At 53.1% G+C, this 15,252-nt stretch overlaps 1 protein-coding gene across 3 annotated transcripts in view; it reads left to right on the top strand.

Moving 5' to 3' along the window:
* The first annotated feature begins 671 nt into the window (after window positions 1–671).
* The window catches only part of LRRC3B (leucine rich repeat containing 3B), a 93,758-nt gene continuing 79,177 nt past the window's right edge, over window positions 672–15,252 (top strand). Inside the window, exon 1 of one of the 3 annotated variants that reach the window (XM_052661500.1) lies at window positions 672–739. The gene's annotated coding sequence lies outside the window, so the exon portion shown is untranslated. Of the gene's footprint in view, window positions 740–1,310; window positions 1,413–1,533; window positions 1,587–15,252 lie in introns of those variants that run through there. The other 2 variants (XM_052661498.1, XM_052661499.1) reach the window with 2 other exon arrangements.

The following is a 15,252-nucleotide window of genomic DNA, read 5'->3' as shown; positions in this document are numbered from 1 at the left end:
CCAGCTAAATTCGGTTCTGATCTCGAGAGTTAGAAAAAACAGAGGAGAAAGGATCGGGCCGTAGCATGCTGAGCGTGGAGCTATGCCAGGAGGTGTGAGAGAAGGGGGCGAGGGCGGCGCGCCGAGCGAGCGCTCGCGCCCCAGCTCCGCGGCTCCTGCGGCCGTCGCTCAGCCCCCGCCCCCTCGCTCCCTCGCGGACCCCCGCCCGGCAGGCGGGAGGGCAGCGCCCGCGCCGCCGAGGCTGGGCTCGGGCTGTCGCGCTCGTCCCCTGCTGCTCTGGCCGTCCCCAGCCGCCTCCTCCTCCTCCCACTCCCTCCTCCCCGGCCGGGCTTTGGAGGCGATTCCCCTCTAGCGACCGAGCCGATCGCTTCTGGGCGGGCGGCGCTTTGTCTGCTCGCTCCAGCGAGGCTCCGGGCCCGGCGCCGGGTCTGCAGCGGCCGCCGCTGCAGCGGGAGCCCCGCGGCGCCTTCTCGCGCCCCCGGGGGCCGCGCCCTCTCCCTGCCGAGGCGCCGGGGGACGGCGGCCCAGCCACTCACCGCCCGCGTCCCGCGCACCAACGCCGCCGCCGCCGCCGCGGGAGAACCGGCCCGGTCCGAGGCAGGCAGCCCGGCGGGCAGTCGGGCGGGGACGGCGGCTGCTGCGGGTCTGGCAGCGCGCACGCCACCCCGCAGACGCACCCAACGCCTCCTCCGTGCGCTGCGAGGATGGAGCAGCCGCCCCGGCCGCGGACTGGCGCAAGGTAAGGTGTAGCCGCCTGTTGCTTTTCGCCCAGCGCCGCGTTGGCCCCTCTGCCCGGGTACCTAGGCCGTCCCTCTCCGGAACCCGTAGAGAAGAACCATCATCACCCCATTTCTGAGCTGTGTCCAACCCCCAGGCTCCCTGGCGCAGATCCTTGGAGAGACCCCCTTCCTGGCGAGTGGCGGGAGGTGGGGGGTGTCGACCCTCTTTGCTCGAGTGCCGCTGGCTGCAGTGCCACAGTCTGCAAACTTTTGTGCCCCCTCGCTGCGCGGCGCTCAGCCAGTGCGTGCAAGTTGCACAGCTAGTTCTCGCTTGCGCCCTTCCCCCCATCCCCCCCCCCCCCACCCCCCGCCTCGCCGGAGGCATCTGTCTATTTCTCTGTGTGTTCTTGCCAGTCGACTTTTCGCTTCCTGCAGAGGGGCCAGGGTCTGGGACCCAGAGGTGCTCATCCTGCCTGTAGGGGTTGAGTAGGAGCCAAGAGGGTGAAATAGAATTGGTGGGAATTGGTGGGACGTGGGGGGGAGGCTGCCCCCTCCCCCCGCCCCGGGGCTCCGTCCGGCGCGGCGGGAGTCGGTCGGTTCTCCCGTGTGCCACCCCCAACTCGGTCATGAAACCCTCGGAGTGGTTTGCGGCTGTGCGCCGTGGGAAGGCAAGTGCAGATCCGGATGGGTGAAGTAAGTGGTTTTGGGGGGGCAGAGGTGGCCGGCGGGGTGTTGGGGGGGCGGTGGGAGGAAGCTGGAGGTGGAGACGCATCGGGTTGAGGGGAGACCAAAAGCTCGGCTCAAGTGGGCGAGGGGCCGGCTCCCCAGCCGTCTTCTGGGAATCTGAGTGTGGAGGGCACCGACTCGGTGTGTAAATACGGCTGGGGGAGGGGGCAGGTACCCGGGGAAGCGCCGGGGGGCCGACCCCAGCCGCCGAATGCTGGGCCCGGGGGTAGGGGGCGTGGGAAGGCCGGCTTCTGGATGCCTGGACTGGGGCGATCTCCGTCTCCGGGTGGAACAGACCGTGTCCGTTGGCGTCTTGGGCGGTGACTGAGTGGTCGGGGGTGGGGGGAGCGCTTTCCCAGCTCCAGGAGCACCCCGCGTCCCCTGTTCCCCAGCACCCGCGGCTGCACCTTTCCCCTTCTGCAGCCCAGCCGGCCGGCCCACGCCCACCATCCAGCCCGGCGCCTGGGAGTTCGGGGTGTTTCCGCAGCCGCGGGGTGGGAAGGGGATTCCGGGACTCCGGGGGGAGGCTTGTGTGCTGCTTGGGGAGTGTCCCCGGCGCCTGGGCTTGGAGACCCTGGTCCCAGGCAATGGGAGGACGGCGCAGGGGCCGCGGCTGCAGCGCCAGCCCCCTCCCCCGCCTCCCGCGCCTCCCCCCTGGGCGGAGCGAGCGACCCGGGGAGCCCTGAGCCCCCCGGGCGGCTCTGGAGCACTGATCCCGGAGGGGATGCGGCGAAAGGCGGGGCGCGGGGCGAGGGGGTGCGGGCCTCTGGGGAGGGGAGGCCTGGCTCCCAGACCCGGGGCCCCGGGCAGAGGGAACTCGGTCCACCTCTCTGCTCCCAGGTAGACCCTCTGGGCTGTTTCAGACGTCTTGGTGGGTGAGGGAAGGCGAGCCCCTTTCCTCTTTGGCATCCCAGCAATCTGGTGGGGAAGGCCACTGGGAGGAGGGTCCCTAGAGTGCTGTGAAGAAGGGGAGCCCCCCTCACCCCGCGGCCCCGGGGAGGCCGTTGGGGAACTCTCTAGGCTATCAAAGGCCTGGCAGCTCCTGGTTTAACCCTTCCTCTCTGAAGAGTGCACGCCCCTCTCAAAGTGGCGCCTTTGGCTGAGACTCCGGTCCAGGTCGCTTCCTCCCCACTGCAGAGAAGAGGGGTTTGAATGTTGCCTGGGTCTGGAGCACCCGAAACCCTCGGGTCGTCCCTAAGCAGCTCTCCCACGTGCAGGCGCGGAGGGGGACCCTCGTCTCGTCCCTGCGGTTCCCCTGCAGACATTTCTGGATCCGAGCTGGGAGAAAGCAGAGCTCCGAGCAGACCCCTCTTTTGGGCCCCAGGCTTTGCAGACCCTTTTGGAAGAGACTCCTCCTCAGGGAGGAGTTCTGAGTTGGGTCATTCCCTTCCATCCAGAGTCCCCCTGTGGCCGCACGCTCCCTGCCTCCGGAAGGCAAGCTCCAGAGCCCCAAGCAGCTGTCGGGGGTGGGGCGGGGGGGGGGGGGGATGCCCTGGGACGGGGCTGGGGTGCAGCTTCTGAGCGCCAAAGCCACACCCCACAGGCCCGCTTTGGTCTCTTCCGAATTCCCCGGCTGGTCAGGTAGGATCCTAGAATTAAGTCCCTCGCTCAAGCTCACCATTGAGCTTTTGACTCCCAGGACCTGCTTCTCGCTGGATGCTTATGGCCTGGTTTGTGTTCTGCTCCCTTGCTTTGCTTGTAGAAAGAGACGGAACATGTCCTTTGGTTGCTGTGGGTCTTGTGGCGGGCAGGCTTTTCCTAGTTGCAGGAGAGCAGGGCTTCCCTCCCAGGGTGCCGGGTCCCTGGAGCCCTCAGGCTTCAGAAGTTGCGGTGCCAGGCTCAGTTGTTCCCTGTCGTGTGGAATCCTCCTGGACCAGGGAGAGAACCTGTGTCCCCCATGTTGGCAGCCAGATTCTCCACCCTTGGACCACCAGGAAAGTCCCTTTGGCAACTGCTGATGGAGGACTTAAAATTCACACCAGGGTGCTTGTGCAGGTTGCTGGGGAGCTCTTCTGAGGGGCCAGGTAGCAGGGACAATGGTCCACACTGGCCTTTCCCCTGTGCCAGGCTCTGACGGTTTCCTGGGCACAACCCTGCTCACAACCCTGGAGGAGAGTTCTTTTGAAAACCAAGCAGTGGAGAAAGTAATCGGTTCGCTCCTTGTCACCCAGCCAGTAAATAGCTGAACGTGTTAGTCCTGGGTGGAGGACAGTTGGTGTGTCCCTGCTTTGAGCCCCACTTGTTCCCAAAGATCCTTTGGCCACAGGATGTGGGTGAGGCCCTAGTCTTCTAGTTCAATCCGGGGCCGTGTGGGCAGCGCCATGCTGGCCTGTGAGGCTCCTGGGGCTGTGACACTGATCAGTCCCTTGGGGCGCACCTCGGCAGGGTGGGATCCTGGCTCTGGAAGCAGATTTAGGGAGTTGGCCACCGGCACTGGACTTCTTTTCTGATTCTTTTGGAGAGTGTGCGTGGTAAGTCACTTCAGTCATGTCTGCCTCTTTGCGACCCCATGGACTATAGCCCGCCAGGCTCCTCTGCCCATGGCATTCTCCAGGCAGGAATATTGGAGTGGGTGGCCATGCCCTCCTCCAGGGATCTTCCAGACCCAGGGATCGAACCTGTGTCTCTTATGTCTCCTGCATTGGCAAGCAGGTTCTTTACCACTGGGAAGTGCGACCTGGGAAGCCCCTTTATAAAAGTGAGCAGATATGGAAGGGGGGATATGAGTGTGAGCAGGGTCTGCTCTAGAGACACAAATTGTAGGCACTGGATTCTGCAAGAGTCTATTTCTCATGACTGAAGCACAGAGTATCAGAGCGAGGGCCTTCTCAGATCTGTCCCTCCCAGCCCAGAGGCGGAAGGATATTCCCTGATGAAGGTCATTTTGGTGTGTTTCTAGCACCGCTGTACTAGAACCACTGTCTTCTGACCCTTGGTTGAAATAGCCCATGTTGGTGCACGCATGCATTGGGTTCACTGTGGTTGTTTCTCAGCATCTTAAAATTAATTTGTGAAAAATTGATTAGGGGAAAACTTTATTTAAAAAGTAGAGCTCTTTGCTAATTTGGCATAAATGCCTCCATCTGCATAAAGAGAAAAAAGCCGCGATTGTGGAGTGGTTAAACCACCACAAATGCATGTCTTTTGCCAAAAATGCAGTAGACCATTTATAAATCTTCTGGTAAAAGACGAACTGTGCAGCCTTTTCAATAATTCTAAAGAAAATTAAAGGCATCCTCAGTCATTTTAGCCAGGTCCTTCTGTCCAGGGGAGTGGGTATGTCTTCCCCCACCCGCGGGTATTTGTGAAAATAAGAGAAAATGTCGGACCTCAGAGGGAAAAATCCTTTTGCGTCCTATGAAGCGATTTGGTATTATTTCTCTTGGATTTCTGATCATTGGTTTCTGATTTCTGATCCTAAACTTTAGGCTGCTGTCAACTTGAGGCAAAAACCACATCTTTGTGGTGGACATACTTGGGGCTCAGAAATGGGAAATTATTCTTTGCCATGTCTCACTCACTGAGCCCTTTTAACAAAGGGGACTTTTCTTGCAGTTTGGGCATTCCTTATGCCCCTCGGTGTTCTTGTCCGACAGGATTCTGATTCCTAAGAACATCCCCTGTCTTCTTCCCTGCAGCTACAGTATCAAGATGCTCTTCCCCTGGGGCTGAATCAACAAAAAGTAAACAGAGAGACTTGGGAAAGCCTGTTTCTCAGAGTCACACTGAGGCGGGGGAGGTAAGAGTTGCAGGCAGATGGTGGAGATTTGGTGCCTTTTATGTCCCCTGGAACAAGCTTTGCACCCCTGTTGCTGTGACAAGCCAGGATGGAGGCCCTTGGGCAGCAAGGACAGCCATGTGGGGGTGAGGCAGGGGTGGGGGCATGGACAGAGGCTTCGGAGACAGAGGGCTTTGGTGGGCCCTGCCCGATGCTGTCCTTCTGGCCTCCCCTCCTGCCCACCTCCTCAGTCCGCCCTTAGGGCTGGTCTGACTGATCTGAATCCCAGAGTCCGCTGTTATCTCAAGGGAAGCATTCGCTTTCTAGAGAGTTCATTAGAAACGCATATTATTTTTACTATAAGTAGGGAAAAGTATGTCGCGATGTCCGCAGGGAGCGCCCTGAACCTCAAATCATCCCAGAAGGGTGATCTTCTGAAGGAGGGGCGGCTGCTGTAGCTGGATTCCCGCAGTGTTGGAGCAGTGGCATTGAAATCAGGTGCGACAGCCTCCCAGAGAAGGGGTCTCTCTCAGGAACCACAGGAGGCAGACGCTGCTCACCCCTGGGCGGACATCCTGGTTTCCAGTTCCTAGCTTTTCAGGTGTGCCAGGGGAGTTCCTTGTCTCTTTGTCCCGCGTATGTGGTCCACCTCCCCTCCGCTAACTCACGCACTCACTGCCCGAGGCCCACACAGCGCTTCTACAGGGACAGCTCATTGAGGGTATATTTATCTTAAACCATATAAACACAAGTTTGTTGACAGAATAACTATTATTATTGAGCAACATGCTCTGGGAAGAGGTTATGAAACACATGAACCTTTTTACTTGGAACACAACGAGTAACTATTTTTACACAATACATAGTAAGAATTAAAATTCTCAGTGTTGGTGAGATAGTTAAAAATAAGAGAATCAAGAACCACAGCATCTGAATTTGACCTGTTTTTATTAACAAGAGAATCCGAATAATAAGGATCTGTGGAATTTGAAGGTGATGACGAGGGAAAATAAGAAAAAGAAAATATAGCCAAGTAGAACCTGAGAAGCTATTTATTCATTGGCTTTATTTTAAATAAAAATATAATATCTTAATCTAGATTTAAATAATCCACAGGATTTATCTTCAGATTGTGGCATGATGAGCTTTATCCTACAAGTGGTTGGGAACCATAACAGCAGCTCTTAGGTCTGACATACTGGTATATAGCTATCTGTGCTTTATAAAAATTTGGTGAATTAATGCATCACAACATGATGAAATGGCCATTTGAGGTAAGAATGAAGTCTGCAGCCTTCTCAATACCTGACAAGTTTGGACTATATTTTCCCAAAGTGAGTAAGTCAAGGGTAAGGACTGTATAATATTTAAATTTTTAAAAAAATATATGAATTAAATATTGAAAAGGGCTTCCCAGGTGTTGCCAGTGGTAAAGAACCCACCTGCCAATGCAGACTTAAGAGACGCAGGTTCAATCCCTGGGTTGGGAAGATCTCCTGGAGGAGGGCATGGCAACCCACTCCAGTAATCTTACCTGGAGACTCCCGTGGACAGAAGAGCCTGGTGGGCTACAGAGTTGGACACGACTGAAGTGACTTAGCATGCATGCATGTACAGAAAAAGAACCACTCTGATAAAGACTTTTTTCTTTTGGAGGATAAATTAACAGATATTATAAAATTTATGGTTTCAATTTCTCCTAAACTCTCTGAGCTGCTTTTTATATTAATACTTGTCCAGGGACAGGTTTTTGAAAAAAGGATTGGAGACAGTGTTTGAAAAAGGATTTGTGCCTTTTAGTAGAAGTAAAATGGGAACAAATATAAAAAATAAAAAAATGTAATATTGTGAGTCACTTTTAAGCATGGAGTAACACAAGTCTAGATCGGTTCCTTCTTTCTTTTTTCCTGCCTTCTTTCCCTCTTCTTCTTTTCTTTAGATCATTGATAGACTTTTCAGTCTGCATATAAGTCAGTCCCTTGCTGGGGGAGATGGCTGTTTCAGGACACAAATTTCCCCTGGTGGGAGGAGGAAGAAGGCACCAGGGCCCTTGTATATTTGTCCAGAGCTATAGCACAAAGGTCCTTAAGTCACACTGACTTCTCCTCGAGTCTGCCCTCAGTTCTGATCTAGAAAAGCAGTGATTGTATAGGCCTGCATACAGAGGGCTCACCCGGGTAGCAGTGACTAAGCAGGATCCTTTGTGTGGCTACACTGGGAATTTATGCTCTGCGAGGAATCCTGGCCCCAGCTTGCTGACCTTCCCTAGACATCTGGTCATGAGGGATTATCAAGCAGGAATGCTTGCCATCCTTTCTACAGAGTACATTTAAGCTTGGGTTGTCAGAGTTATAGCATCTCCTGCCGTGGAGTGTTTCAGACTCATTTATTTGGGTGGGCAGTCTGTTTTTCAGTTGCTTCTCAAAAGCATTTCCTATCAACAGAATGAATACCCTGCCCCAGTGAAAGATAGTAGGCAGACCCTTGGTGCACAAATCACCTGCTACAAAACCTATGAAGAAAGGAAGGCTGAGGGCCCGCTGGGTCAGGAGGCCCAGGAGAGAGGTCCTGGAGAAGCATTGGAGGCGGGGGTAGGAGAAAACGGGGGTGGGAGGGGGCAAGCGTCAGGGGAAATGGACCACCCAAAGGAAGAGGGCCCAGCGATCAGCAGAGGAAGATGAACAGATACTTGATTTAAGCCAAACCTGACGGATAAAGAAAGGCATAAAAATAAGAGAAGATGAAGAAAGCTAATGGGAATGCTCAAGGCCTGGAGAGGAGGTGCGCAAGCTGTCAGGGTGCGCCTGAGTAATTCCTCAAGGTCTGGATCAACTTAGTGGCAGGCTGAGAGCTCACCCAGAGGTCAGAATTTCTTTCCCATGTCCTCTGTCCTTGGCGAAGGTGGCTTCTGCAACACCAGGCCAAAGCCTCTTAATCTTATTTATGCCATGGTGCCTTTTGGTGGTCTGACAAGTATAGGGACCCTAGAATGATGCGTTTCAACGTACACATTGCAATAGGTAAGATTATAACACATCTTATTGAGACCATTTTTCATGCTACATAAACCACTGTGACCTACTAGCGTCAGTGTAACAAGATTGGACATAGACCAATAATTGGGTGAGCATGATGCTCCCTTGGGTAACTACAGGCCTGAACCATGATAGGAAAACGTCCCATTAGTATGTTTGGGTGACAGCGTCGCTGGTAAGCTTACTCCGCCTTAAGTTTGTGGCCTGCATTTATAGGAGAATGAAATGCTGCATTGTAGCTTGTTGTTGGGAAGCACATTCATGACTGTTGTCCTATTCAAGTTCATGGATTCTTGGAATTCTGTTGATAGATGCCTTGGAGAGGTCTGTGGCTAGGGTGACCACAGACGATCAGGTACTTTCGAGAATGAAAGGGAGCCTAGTTGTTGCTGTACAAAGTGGGTGTGAATTGGGATGGGCCTGGGCAAATTGTAACAGAAGGTCCCTCCTCTGCTATCCACCACTTCCCTGGTGGCTCAGATGGTAAAGTGTCTGCCTGCAACGTGGGGGACCCGGGTTCGATCCCTGGGCTGGGAAGATGCCCTGGAGAAGGAAATGGCAGCCTACTCCAATTCTCTTGCCTGGAGAATCACATGGACAGAGGAGCCTGGTGGGCTACAGTCCATGGGGTTGCAAAGAGTTGGACACGATTGAGCAGCTTCACTTTCTTTCTTTTCTTTCTTTCAGCTGCCATCACCTCCCCAGGGTCTCTCTTCCCAGATCAGTTTTCCCTTCTCTGGCCCAAGGGATTGTCATTATCTGCCCTATTCCCAGGGGTCGCAGTGGTGGCTACTGATGGGCTTTGGGCAGTGGAGAACAACTCTAGCTGGAAGAAGCCACGAGGCAGGCCGCAGCCAGGCTGGAGGAAGCCTTTGTAAGGACTGGACAATGGGCTTCCTTGGAATAGCTGCAGCCTCTGGGTCCTGGGTGGGTGAACGCTGGCCTGCATTTCAGTTCCCGATTGCTGCCTTGGCCAGATGTCCTGAAGCCTTGGCCAATTTCACTTGAAGCGAGGCTGAATTATTAGACTACGGTGCAATTCAGCAGAAAGTTTCACCTTCTCCAACAATCTTCTTTTTTTTTTTTTTTCCCAAAGCAGAGCTGCCACAATGGCTTTGCAAGGTTCACTTCCTGTCCCTGCCCATCCTACTTACCAGGAAATGGCCTCAGTGCAGGCAGGTGGAGGGAGGCCCCGTGGGAAGAGGCCAGGACCTGGAGAGTTCTTAGACTGGATCATAAGACCTCGAGTGAGGGAGGTGGACCGAGGTCACAGCGTGTTCCCTGAGCAGATGGCTCGTGTTGTCCTGTGCTCGGGGAAGTGACAGCAGGTCCCTGCTTCTGGAGATTGCCTTGTGTCTGTCTGTTCCAGCTGGTGAAGTGGAACCAGCTCGGTAGAAAAAAAAAAAAGACTCTTCTAAGAAAACCTTTGACTCTGCAGGGAGTAGCAGCATCTCAGAAACATTGTCTTTATGTGCACGTGGATTATTCGATAGGAGAAGGTAATGGCACCCCACTCCAGTCCTCTTGCCTGGAAAATCCCATGGACAGAGGAGCCTGGTAGGCTGCAGTCCATGGGGTCCCAAAGAGTCGGACATGACTGAGCGACTTCACTTTCACTTTTCACTTTCCTGCGTTGGAGAAGGAAATGGCAACCCACTCCAGTGTTCCTGCCTGGAGAATCCCAGGGATGGCGGAGCCTGGTGGGCTGCCATCTATGGGGTCGCAGAGTCGGACATGACTGAAGTGACTCAGCAGCAGCAGAGTATTAGGCCGGGAGCGGGGCAGCTGGCTCTCGGTCCAGCTTTGGACCTTAGCAGCTCGGGGTCTTTGGGCTGGCCAAGACGACTGCCTTCTGCTCTCCTTCCTTGGTGAGAGGGTGTTTGGGAGCCAGCTGGTTTCTAAAGCCCCTTCCAGCACTGTGGTCTGCACTGTGTCGTTTATACTCCCCAGACCAGGCTCCCTCTGTAAGATGGTTCTGGCTCACTGCTTTGCACCGCCTTCCTTAGGTAGCACAGATTCAGCAGTGACAGGTGGAGACTCCCCACCACCCCGAGGGGCTGTGACTGGAGTGAGGGGATGGAGGAGAGGAAGCCGGCAGGGACAGGGATGGAGCCGGGAAGGAGTGGGACGGTTGATAACTGTTCTCGAAACAAGAGTCATCGCTCAGGAGAGACAGAGGAGGAGCTCCTGAAGTGTGTGCTCATCTGCGTCTAACCCTTCATAACCGTGGAGTCATGTCTTTCCCTGCTGAAAATGGCTCAGGCCTCTAGAAGAAGTAGATCCTTATGATGCTTTCTGTGGGTCCTCCCTCACCTGCCTGTGTCTTCAGCTGGCATTTTCCATTTCTGCACCCTGAGGCATTCAAGCTGGTGTGCTCCTACTACTTAGTACTAGATAGTAAGTGTGTTAGGCTTCACACCTCTTCTCTCAAGCTCTGCACTGGATGGGGTCATACGGTAGCTTGCCGTCAGCTGTGGTCAGCCAGCTACACCCCAGAAACTGACTGCCGTTCTAAAGCAGGTCAGTCTTCCTGGAGAGTCTACTGTTAAAAATGACTAGCTCACACCACACCCCTACCCCCACCCAAAGACTACAGTTCCTGCCATGAAAACGCCTCCATCTGCTGTTACCAACTCCTGACAGCTCATCTGTCTTTCTTTCCTTCTCTCTTGCTTTTCCTTCTTCTTTCCCTCCCTTCCTTCTATCTAAGTGTCCATCCAATCCATCTTCTCATCCAGAGGTCGCCAGACTCCATTCTCTTGCCTCTTCTGCCACTTAACGGTTGAGTCAGGAAATCTGGGAGGCTGTCCTAACTTTTAACATTTAACACACCCCAGTTTGCTCTATGTCAAATGGGTATAACTGGTCGTCGTGAGGCTAAAGTGAGTTAGTATGCATAAGGCACCTTGAATAGTCTCTGATGCACGGTAAGTCTTTGATTTTAGTGTCGACCACCACCTTGGGGATTGCTTACTCTGTACCCCAGGACTGAATAGTGCACGTATGGTCCAATAAAACAAGCACAGGAAACTGTCGGAGAGACTTAAACAAAGCCTGGTTAGCTCTTCCAGGCATATCGGAATGGACTTTATGGAGCCAGGGGCATTTGAAGCGAATCTAAAAAGGACATGATAAAAACCCGTGTAACTGGCAAGACAGGTGGCGGCCTCTCAGGAGAAGGAGGGTCCCATGACCAGAGGCGCCGAAGAGAGAGCAGCACGGTGTGTGAGGCTTTGTGCGGCTGAGCGTGAGCCGGTGGGATGAGTAGGGCTTTGATCATATCTGGGTTATGGGCGGAGTGCCTCGAGGTCTCCTCTTAGCCCTGCCTTCCTGTTGCCTGCAGCAGCACGGGTCTAAGCTTTGGATTTTCCAAAAAAAGTCAGACTTCTGGATTCACATGCTAAAGCTCCTAATGTTTAATGGTAGAACTAATTCAATTTAAAACATAAGCAAAATAAACAAAGCTAAGCATATCCAGAGGCTGTATCCAATCTCCTGTAAGAGATGGTGACTCCAGATCCCCAAACTGTGCCCCCAGAAGGTTGCAGTTGAACACTGGACCCAATTTTGAATGTGGTTCTGACAGTCACATACCTGGTCAGCTGGTAAAGAGTCTGCCGTCAGTGCAGGAGACCCGGGTTCAATCCCTGGGTCGGGAAGACCGCCTGGGGAAGGGAATGGCGCTTCACTCCAGTATTCAGGCCTGGATAGTTCCACGGACAGAGGAGCCTAGAGGGCTAGAGTCTATGGGGTCGCAAGGAGTCCGACAGGACTGAGTGGCTAACACCAACAGTTGCTATGTGGCCACAGGTGAGAGACCCTCAAGGTCTCGGAGCTCTGGTTTTCTGCCACGTGGCTCTGCTGTTTCTTGTCCTACTGGCCTTGCAGTGAGGAACCTTTTGGACTACGGAGATAAAAGCCCTTGCAAAGTACCAGACACGGGTTAGAGTTGGGCCTGGGGCCCTGCGTGCTGTGGACAGAGCCCCGCCCTCAGTACCCCCAAGCCTGATCCCATCTCATTCATCCAGAGCTTCCTGGGTATCCTCACCTGCCTTTTTAATTTTAACGATCGATGGGGGAAGAGAAATGTAGGAGTGTTTTTTCTCCTTCATTCTGTTAAAAACTTCGCAAGGAGCTTGACATGCCATTTGGAAAGGCTGGATGTCACAGATCCAGCTGAGAGCTATTCATTGCTTCTGCTTGGATTCAAGACTGTGGGGAAGAGGGGGCACATGGCCTGCACGCCGTGTGTGGTGACTGTTCCTTCGAGGTGCCGTCAGCCCTGCGAGGTGTCAGTCGGGGTCATGTCAGGATCTGCACTTACACGTGTGCAGTCTCCTCTCTTTCGAGTCCTTTCCATTCCAGGTTGGCTTTGACGACGCAGGCTTTTACGGAAATGATCATACCTTAAGAGGAGAGTAGAATTATTTCTAGCTGAGGGAGCTTGGTGGATGCTGGCTTCTGTACAGTAGAGAGGTGGACAGGCCCCCAGCCTACTTCATCAGGCCTGGTGGAAAGCACTCTGTCACTGCAGCTTTGTGAAAACTGGCTTTCCTGGTGGTCCCAGATGGTAAAGAATCTGCCTGCAACGCAGAAGCCCCAGGTTCTATCCCTGGGTCAGGAAGATCCCATGGAGGAGGGCATGGCAGCCCACTCCAGTATTCTTGCCTGGAGAATTCCATGGACAGAGGAGCCTGGTGGGCTACACTCCATGGGGTCGCAAAGAGTCGGACACGACTGAGCAACTAACACTTTCTTTTCAGGCTGATTATATGCCTTGAATCCTGTTGTTACTCTGAATTTGTGTTATCTATATTCAATTTCGTGGCATTTCCTAATTGAACTTGATCAGGAGACACTTCAGAGTTGCAGGTGGGCCCTGAAGTCAGGACAGCTGTCTTTGAAAATTGTATCAGAGCTAGATTCTGGCCCCACTGCAGAACACTGCCACCTCCGCTCCAGGAGCTGACCTGTGCCTTGGTCTGCCTAAGTCTCCAAGCTCTTAGCCACCTGGGCCCTCAGGACTGAGGTGTCTGATGCTACTGTGGCTCTCACCCCCTGTCAGTGCCTGTTCCTCACCAACCTCTGTGGGAGGCCAAGGGCTTACTCTTTTGAGGTGGATATGAAACCCTTGCATGCGTGCGTGCATGCTAAGTCGCTTCAGTGTGTCCAACTCTTTGCGACCCCATGGACTGTAGCCTGCCAGGCTCCTCTGTCCATGGGATTTTCCAGGCAGGAATATTGGAGTGGGTTGCCATTTCTTCCGGAGAAGGCAATGGCACCCCACTCCAGTACTCTTACCTGGAAAATCCCATGGATGGAGGAGCCTGGTAGTTGCAGTCCATGGGCTCGCTAAGAGTTGGACACGACTGAGCGACTTCCCTTTCACTTTTCACTTTCATGCATTGGAGAAGGCAATGGCAACCCACTCCAGTGTTCTTGCCTAGAGAATCCCAGGGACGGCAGAGCCTGGTGGGCTGCCATCTATGGGGTCGCACAGAGTTGGACACGACTGAAGGGACTTAGCAGCAGCAGCAGCATTTCTTCCTCAGGGGATCTTGCCCACCCAGGGGTCGAACCCGCATCTCTTACATCTCCTGCATGAGCAAGTGGGTTCTTTACCACCAGCGTCACCTGGGAAGCCCTACGAAACACTTAGGTCTGTAGAAATTAACATTATGGGTCAAATAGCATATTTACTGTGAAGGAGATGTTGGAGCCACAACCTCTAATGTGATGTTGTTTGGAGATGGGACCTCTGGGTGGTGATTAAGGTTGCGAGAGGTCAGGAGGATGGGGCCAGACAGTGAGAGTTTGCTTCCTCTCTTTCCACGGACATACACCCAGGAAGGGCCATGTGAGCATACAGGAAGAACAGGGTCTTCTGTGACCCAAGGAGAGGGCCCTCACCAGACACTGCCCATGCTGGCATGTGATCTTGGACTTCCAGTCGCTAAAACTGGGAGAAACAAAATTCCTGTTGCACCCAGTCTATGGTAGGAGGTTGCTATAGATTAGCCTGGTACCTAGCCACTTTGTGAAACATCTCTGGGAAAAGATGTGCCTTTTTCATAGCATGGTATCTCCTGCTCACTGCCAGCTTGGCGCTTAGTAGGCACGCAGTAACTTCTTGTCGAATGAAAGAATGAATGAACACTGATGAATGAAGTGGGAAACGTTCAGTTGATAAACGAACATTTGGAAAACAGGTCATTTGAGTGTTGGAAATTTCCTGCAATTGTGGTTTTGGAGATGAAGGAAAAAGAATTCTTGTAGAGAAGAAGCTGTGAGTAGTCTGCGTTGTTTCCTTGTTCACCCCACATAAGGTCTCCCGGACCGATTCTCCATAAGAAAATGCTGAGTTAAGCTGCTGACCTACCAAAACATCATTACCTTTAGTTTAGTCAAGTAACAAAGAAAGATCATTTCTTTATAAGAGAATCTTAGGACCTCAAAATTGGAAAGGACTTCCAAGGTCCTTTTTCACTTTAAATACCCAGTGGGCAGATTGTCATAGAAGGACGTGAATTTTTTCCGAGAACACAGTGGCTCTTGGGGTCTTTCTTGTTCCTTGGAGAGATTCCCTCAGACGCTAGGAGGACTTTGCTCCACGGCTTTTGCCATTTGAGAATGGAGATGCTGATTCCTCAAGATGCTCTTCATCTTTATTCATATTTGGGTGCAGATGAGTTCACAATGTGTGGGTGTGGGATTTGAAGAGTCTGACGTGCTTAGGTAACAGTTGGCGTGTCAGTTGTGTAATGAAGAATATGTATTGACAATGTTAAATTGTAGGCTGAATCTTGTTTTTGGTGCTTAAAAAAAAAGAAGAATAAAATTTCTAAAAGCAACACCATCGTTTTTAAGCCAGGGGTGTTTCTAAATGTTGGGACAACAGAGCTGAGAAATGTGGGTTTCCAGCATGCATCACTTTCTTCTGCCCAGCCTGGTTTGACTGTGGAAGTCCCACTCAACTTTCTTTTGAATTGGAAGGTGCTGTACTGCTTCTAAATATACATTCATGTTGTACTCAACCGATGAAGGGAAGTAGCTT

Source organism: Budorcas taxicolor, chromosome 24 (genome assembly GCF_023091745.1).
Source record: "Budorcas taxicolor isolate Tak-1 chromosome 24, Takin1.1, whole genome shotgun sequence".
NCBI lineage: Eukaryota > Metazoa > Chordata > Mammalia > Artiodactyla > Bovidae > Budorcas > Budorcas taxicolor.
Note: the sequence above shows the minus strand (reverse complement) of the source record. Positions and strands in the feature narration are given on the sequence as shown.